General features: G+C 42.2%; 1 protein-coding gene across 8 annotated transcripts in view; it reads left to right on the top strand.

The window, feature by feature from the left end:
* The first annotated feature begins 5,247 nt into the window (after positions 1-5,247).
* Positions 5,248-6,628, top strand: part of slc24a2a (solute carrier family 24 member 2a) — a 60,409-nt gene continuing 59,028 nt past the window's right edge. For 5 of the 8 annotated variants that reach the window (XM_033609660.2, XM_033609656.2, XM_078164216.1 and 2 more), the window contains exon 1: positions 5,248-5,755. The gene's annotated coding sequence lies outside the window, so the exon portion shown is untranslated. Of the gene's footprint in view, positions 5,756-5,824; positions 6,117-6,628 lie in introns of those variants that run through there. The other 3 variants (XM_078164217.1, XM_033609657.2, XM_078164214.1) reach the window with 2 other exon arrangements.

Genomic DNA, 6,628 nt, shown 5'->3' with positions numbered 1-6,628 from the left:
GTCACAGCACAGATTTCAGACAAATCAAAACAACTGCCACCATCACCCCTCCAAACCCCCTTCCCCTCCACCACAGCCCACATGACCTGTGACCAGTCATCACTTTTATGCTGGAAATGCAGCCAGATCAGGAGTGGTTGGTGCGGCGGTGCGGAGGAGAGGCTGCGTGTGCACTGGGGTCCATTGTTGAAAAAGAGCTGACAAGGGCCTCGATAGGCTCTCATTTGATAGGCAAAAATATTGACAGATCTAATTTGAAGAGCTGGGATCACAGGCTCAGAGTGCTCTTTATGATGATGATGATGATCATGATGATGATGTGTGCTGATCAGATGGGTGTACCCATACAGCTAAATGTATCATTTTAAATAAATGGATCAGCTATTGGGACAGTCAGTATTCAAACTGTTTTGATTTACTATCACATTTACCTGAGGTCAGGTATATCCACAAGATCAAAACATTAACATGAAATTAATCCCACCTATGAAGATGATAATGATGATGATGAAGAAGTTGTCAGATATTGCTGCTTTGTCAGTGGCCTTTCACATCTACGTATCACATGCTAGGTATCCTTCTGCACCTGCTGTTGACGTTCAAGGACACGCTACCAGTGCTAGGACGTCAACAAAAGCACATTGGGTTTAGGCAAGAAAAGTATGTGGTTAGATTCAGAAAAAAAAACATCATGGTTTGGCATTCAGTATGCGAACACCAGGCTCCTGGGTGAAAGTCCTGGGTTTTTGGACCATCCACAACCCCTCTAGCCTGCCTTTAAAGGTACTTTCATACTCCTTATATTACATTGGTCCCCACAGCATTTTAACCTGATGCCATCGAGCAGCATATCATACTACCACGACAGGTGTGGCTACATACCGAGGCTTTTGGCATCAGGTGTTTGACGCTGAAATCAATGACAAAGCAGCGGTATTTTATGACTTCAGAATGAGAACGGGCTGAATATTCATGTTAATATTAAGTATGGTTGCAACTGACAATTAAGCTATATTTACTATAGACGTATCAATCTGGAAATCCATCGGTAAAAAAAAACAAAAAGAAAAAAAAATTCTTCCTTTACTTCTGGAGGCACTCAATTCAATTCAATTCAATTTTATTTATAAAGCCCAATATCACAAATCACAACTTGCCTCACAGGGCTTTACAGCATACGACATCCCTCTGTCCTTAAGACCCTCACAGCGGATAAGGAAAAACTCCCCAAAAAAAAACCCTTTAACGGGGAAAAAAAACGGTAGAAACCTCAGGAAGTGCAACTGAGGAGGGATCCCTCTTCCAGGACGGACAGACGTGCAATAGCCCATAGTTTTTCGACTAATGGAAGTGCAGGGGCCTTGGGGATCGCTCACCCCCTTCACTTCTGGTGGTGCCCCCAGTGTTACACTCCTACCTGCAGCTCGAACCAAACAGCAGTGAAAACATTGCCGCTAATGCCCTTTTATTCCTGTTGTGAGGAGTGGAAGGTGTGCTGGTGGATGCACAACGCTTGTAAGTTTTGCTGTTGTCCATGTTTTTCACGCTGACAAGGCGGAGCTTGCTGTTTCTGTAGGTACGCATTTCCTGGGGACACCTGCAATGTAAATTGCAGAATCTGTCTTGAGAGATTATAGACGTATCAAAAGATTATTTTTCAAATAATCAATTATTTATTTGGTCTATAAAACATAAAAAAACGAAAAGTGCCTGTCAAAATGTCCAGGAGCCCCAGGTGACGTCATTGAATGCCTTGTTTTGTGTGACCAAAAGTCCCCACCAAAAGTTTGCTTGAGAAATGATTTAAATGATTAAGGAATATTAAAAACATTTTTTTTTCAAACAAATAATTTGTATGAAGGAATGCTCCATGAACTCAGTATTGTACTTTCATAAAAATTAGGGACTCAAAAGAAACATAGTTTTAAAAAGAATGATCAAAATCAAAGTAGCGGAGGCTGAGGCATCCTGAATGTTAGCCTTGCGGTATGGGTCAAACTCGTTACTTTAACTAGACCCTTCTTACCTTCTAAGGTCCAACTTAATTCAACCCCACACCTCAAGTTTATAATGCAGGTTTTCTGTTAAAATGTCAGGTCTCAAGCCCAAACTGAGATTGCCCTGATGCCATCACTACAACATCAGTGGGGTTATTTCTTTAAACTTTTGAACACTCCCTCTAAAGCCACAGGAGACATTATGCAACTGTTTTCACAGGCTGAGTAGTACTCCTCATGACAAATAAACTGAACTTTATGTGTGAAATTGGTGGTGTGCCCCTTTAATTCTCCAAATTGACAGTTGGTTCAGTGACAAAAACACTGCCTCACAGCCCGGTCTTATTGTCTCAACCCTCTGATTGATGGTGTGGCCTACTTAGGTGTGCATTCACCAATCAAATCATCCATTTAATCAGCATGACAGGACAGCCACCGGTTTGTTCTTGTCGACAAACTTGGGACTGGTGGCAGTAAATGGACTGAGGCAATCAAACTTTGCAACAAAATCAGGAGTCGTTTTTGCTTTGGAGTGTGACATCGTTTCACTTGCAGGACTTGAGAGAGCATTTTGGTCCCGTGTGAAGGAATTATAAGTGACATTACACGTCTTTAGGGTTAAAGGAATAGTTTGACATTTTGAGAAATACACTTGTTTGCCTCCCTGCCAAAAGTTACATGACAAGATCAATACCACTCATATCTGTCCAGGAAATACAAGGCTACAGCCAGCAGTTCGTTAGTTTGGCTGGCTGCCTGGAAAGCGGTGACGTCACGATGGATATTAACCCTTCTAAAACCGCAACTTGTCTTTTTAACAATGCAGGTTTTGTATGGATAAACACCAGCTGTTTCCACTCTTTATGCTAATCTAGGCAAGATGGCTGCCAGCTGTATCCTTATATTTAATGGATAGGTTTGAGGGTGGTAACAAACTTCTCATCTAGCTATGTCTCGGCATAAAAAACATCTTTTTGATAGTAGTTACAGATGAGTCTAATTCAAGGATATATTATTTGATTAAATGTCAGAGGAACAAAAACAATTTCCCCCCGGGGATTAATAAAGTATTCTGAATCTGAATCTGAATCTGAAGGACCGACCATATCAGCTAATTTAGCTTATAAACCCTGGACAAACATGAACCACAACTGGCAGGCTAGTCATCACAAAACTATTGATACTCTGAGGTAACTCAAGTCAATGCTGTCGTCCTCTTTGTTTCCTGTTAGGTAACAAGAGGCAGCTACAGTGGGGAGGAGATGAGAGCAGAGGAGAGGGGGCAATCAATGAGGTCAGTGAATCATGATTTATTATACAGCACCAGGCCATTAGTGTCACACATACTTTGTCACACTATGTAGAGATTGCGTGTCTGCGTCTCTCCAACAGGGTTTGGCCTGTCGACTAATGCTAAGTGGTTGGGTGGCTTTATTTGACATGAGGGGGAAACATGGCGACCCGGGTGGCAGTAGGCGTGATGGTTATGTCAGATCAAGGCACGGTATTGGTTGACATATTCAAAATGGAGCAAAGTGGCATATAAAGCATGTGTGATCAGACTGCTCTCACTCCTAGAGCATCAAGATACACAGCATGGACAGGGTGGGAGAGGTGGTGGATAGATCCTACGAACACTGGACTTTGACCCAGGAGAGCGGTGTTGGGACCGACAAACAAAATCGGTTGCAGGTTTTCTTTTAGCAACATCTGCAGTCTTTTCCTAACCATAACCAAGTCGCTTTGTTGCCTAAACCTTACCGCTGACCCCGTCTTACTTCTGTGCCACTCAAAGCTGGGTGTTATTCTAGCAATTTCTACAATCTTTTTCTAACCATAACCAAGTAATTTTGTTGTCTTCTGAACTGTTGACCCCTTCTGGATCAAGATACAACGCCAGCATCATTTTAGCAACACTCTGGGCTTCTACCCAGAGTGCAAAACATAGAGATGAAGGGATGACATCACATTGATTTGTTTAATATGATACTGGAGCCAGTGGCCAGCTAGCTTAGCTTAACATAAAGACTGGGAACAGCTGGTGTGACTTGGTCAAATGGTAACAAAACTCACCTACTTACGGAAGCCAAGAACGGCCATGCTAGCTATCAATTTTTTCTTGAGAAAACAAAAGAGGTATTTTTCAAAATACTGAGGATGAATCTTTTGTTTTTCATAGATCATAGGATAGTAATGGAGACCTCAAAAATGAGTGTCTGGTTTGTTTGGTCGCACCTGATTTCAGCCTTCAGGATCATTGTCCTGATGAAGGATTCATAAATTTTAAATCAGTTGCTACAGTTGTCTGGACGCATGGTAGCATGGCGCTCCTGATCTTTGATAAACATTTTAAGCAATACGGAAATTACCTTTTGTTTATCTGATAACCAACTGATTATCTCATTAAGATATTTTCGTTTTCTCAAGATAACAAAATAAGTGAGTCATGATCTCGTTAACAGCATTAAAAAAACATTCAAGCATGGCCACTCTCAGCTTCCGTACCACCTCTAAAGATCACGAATTAAAGTTATATCTTGTCTGTTTAATCTAAAGTTACTGCACCTGCCCAAGAAATAGTCTCTCACACAACGCCCCAAACCCATAAACTGATCTTCTAAAATTTTGTATTTTGTACAAAATGGAGAAACAAGTTAGCCCATCTGTGCGGAGTTTGCATGTTCTTCCTGCATCAGCGTGGGCTTTCTCTACTCCGGCTTCCTCCCACAATCCAAAGACACGGCTAGGTGATTGGTAATTGGCGACTCTAAATCACCCGTAGGTGTGAATGTTATCGTGTCTCTGTGATAAGTGGTTATGAAAAATGGATCATTGAATGAACAACCCCCCAGACCCATAAATTGTCCTTTTAAAATGTTGGGTTTTTTTGTACAGAGTAAAAACAAGTTATAGGCCTAATTACTTTAAAGACAGTCCTTATGTTTGCAGTCTTTATGCTCCACAGCCTACTGGACATGCAGATATGAGAGTGGTAGGTTATCAATACTCTAATGAAACTCATGCAACAAAGCTAATAGGTCTTTGTGAAGGTCCAAAATGGTAAACATTCCTTTAAAATGAAATATCACTCTCCAGCTTAAGTGAGAAGATGAATAGTTTGTACGTAGGGGGAAATCAATGATGCTGCACCTCAGGCTGCACGTGACAGTTATCTTTGCGAAAGGGGATCCATCACTCGCATATAACCTTGAAATGACCTAAGGCGTACACACAAGTCTGCAGCTGAGCTGAAGCATATCCACCTGTTCCGTCCTTAGAGGGGTAAAACAAAAAAGGGAAATCAGTGGAAATACTGCCTTTGCTGTGTAACCACGGCAACTCCTCCCTCAAAATGCAACATCACCAAAGCCCCCACCGCGTGAAGCGAGCAGGGAAGGATGCGCCGTTTGCCGCTTACCTGGCTTTATTAATAAACCGAGCGGTTCACGTGGTCAGCGCAGCCCAGCATAATATTCTGCTACATTAGCAAGGTATTTTCGACCGGGTGTTTTTTTTTTTTCTTCCTCCTCTCATCCGAGACGGGAGGGATGCTGCTGCTGCTGCTGCTGCTGTGAGGGAGAGAGGTGAGCGCAGTTGGAAAAGCATTTTTTTCCTCCTCTCCAAAGCTCCTCCTCTGTCGTCGGAGAGCGGAGACCGGTCACATTTTTTGCTCAATGAGAGCAAGAGGGCACCGGAGAGGATTTCCTAATTTCAACGTGCTGCTGTGCCGTGCGGCTGTTTTCTCGCCTCTGTCAAAGGTAAGGCATGCCGCCGTCTGCAGCCTCTCCACGCGTCATGCGCCTCGCCAGGGAAACTAATGTTGGGGCTGTTTTGGTCGGGGATGATGGTTAGCTGTTTGTTGTGTGATGATCCAGCTGAAAGGGCGAAGGCATTATTATTGAAGGGCAGACAGGGAAAAGAGTTGGGCTGACACCTCAGATGAGCTGTTCTGCTGGAAGGCAGCAGGCTGTGCATCATTGGGAAGTCAAACAGGACAGGACGTGGGTTTTTCTGTGCTTTTACCTGAGCAGCCGCGTCATAGCGTTTACCATTTTCACTGACTGCAGCCAAGTGATGTCCGTAAACCCTCGGCCTTCACGTTTCGTGGTATTTTCTCAGGTAAAAACAGCAGGTTTCCGCTTTTCGATCGCAATTTGTCACAATTAAAAATTGAGATAGCTACACCAGCAGAATCATCTGCACATTTAAGTTTCCTTGACTGTGTGCTGCATCTTGTGGTTTGAATGAGTTTAAAGACCTCAACATTAATTTTTCCACATTATATATTTTATCTTAGTTTTATTTACTGAGTACCGTTTAAAACAAGAAATAAGCAATATATTTTAAAAAGAGTATTTTGCATGTCTGTATAACCGGGGATTTCCTGTTTGGCTTTAATTTCTGAGTACATGTAGCTTTTTGTTTGGTAGTGATGAAGAATACTAGTCCTGATTTGTGGCCAACTTTTCCACAGCAACAATCATGGGTCAATGTAGCTGTTTTTTTAATGATATTTTTTAATTATTATAAAGAAAAGTAAGGTGTACAGCGTCAAATTTCCTGTTCTCTGTCTACAATGTCATATAGAAAGCGAAAAGCGGTGAAAGCACACTTTTGAGAATGTGTATTAA

This window comes from Epinephelus lanceolatus, chromosome 22, assembly GCF_041903045.1.
Source record: "Epinephelus lanceolatus isolate andai-2023 chromosome 22, ASM4190304v1, whole genome shotgun sequence".
Classification (NCBI taxonomy): Eukaryota; Metazoa; Chordata; class Actinopteri; order Perciformes; family Serranidae; genus Epinephelus; species Epinephelus lanceolatus.
This window is presented reverse-complemented; position numbering and strand designations above follow the sequence as displayed.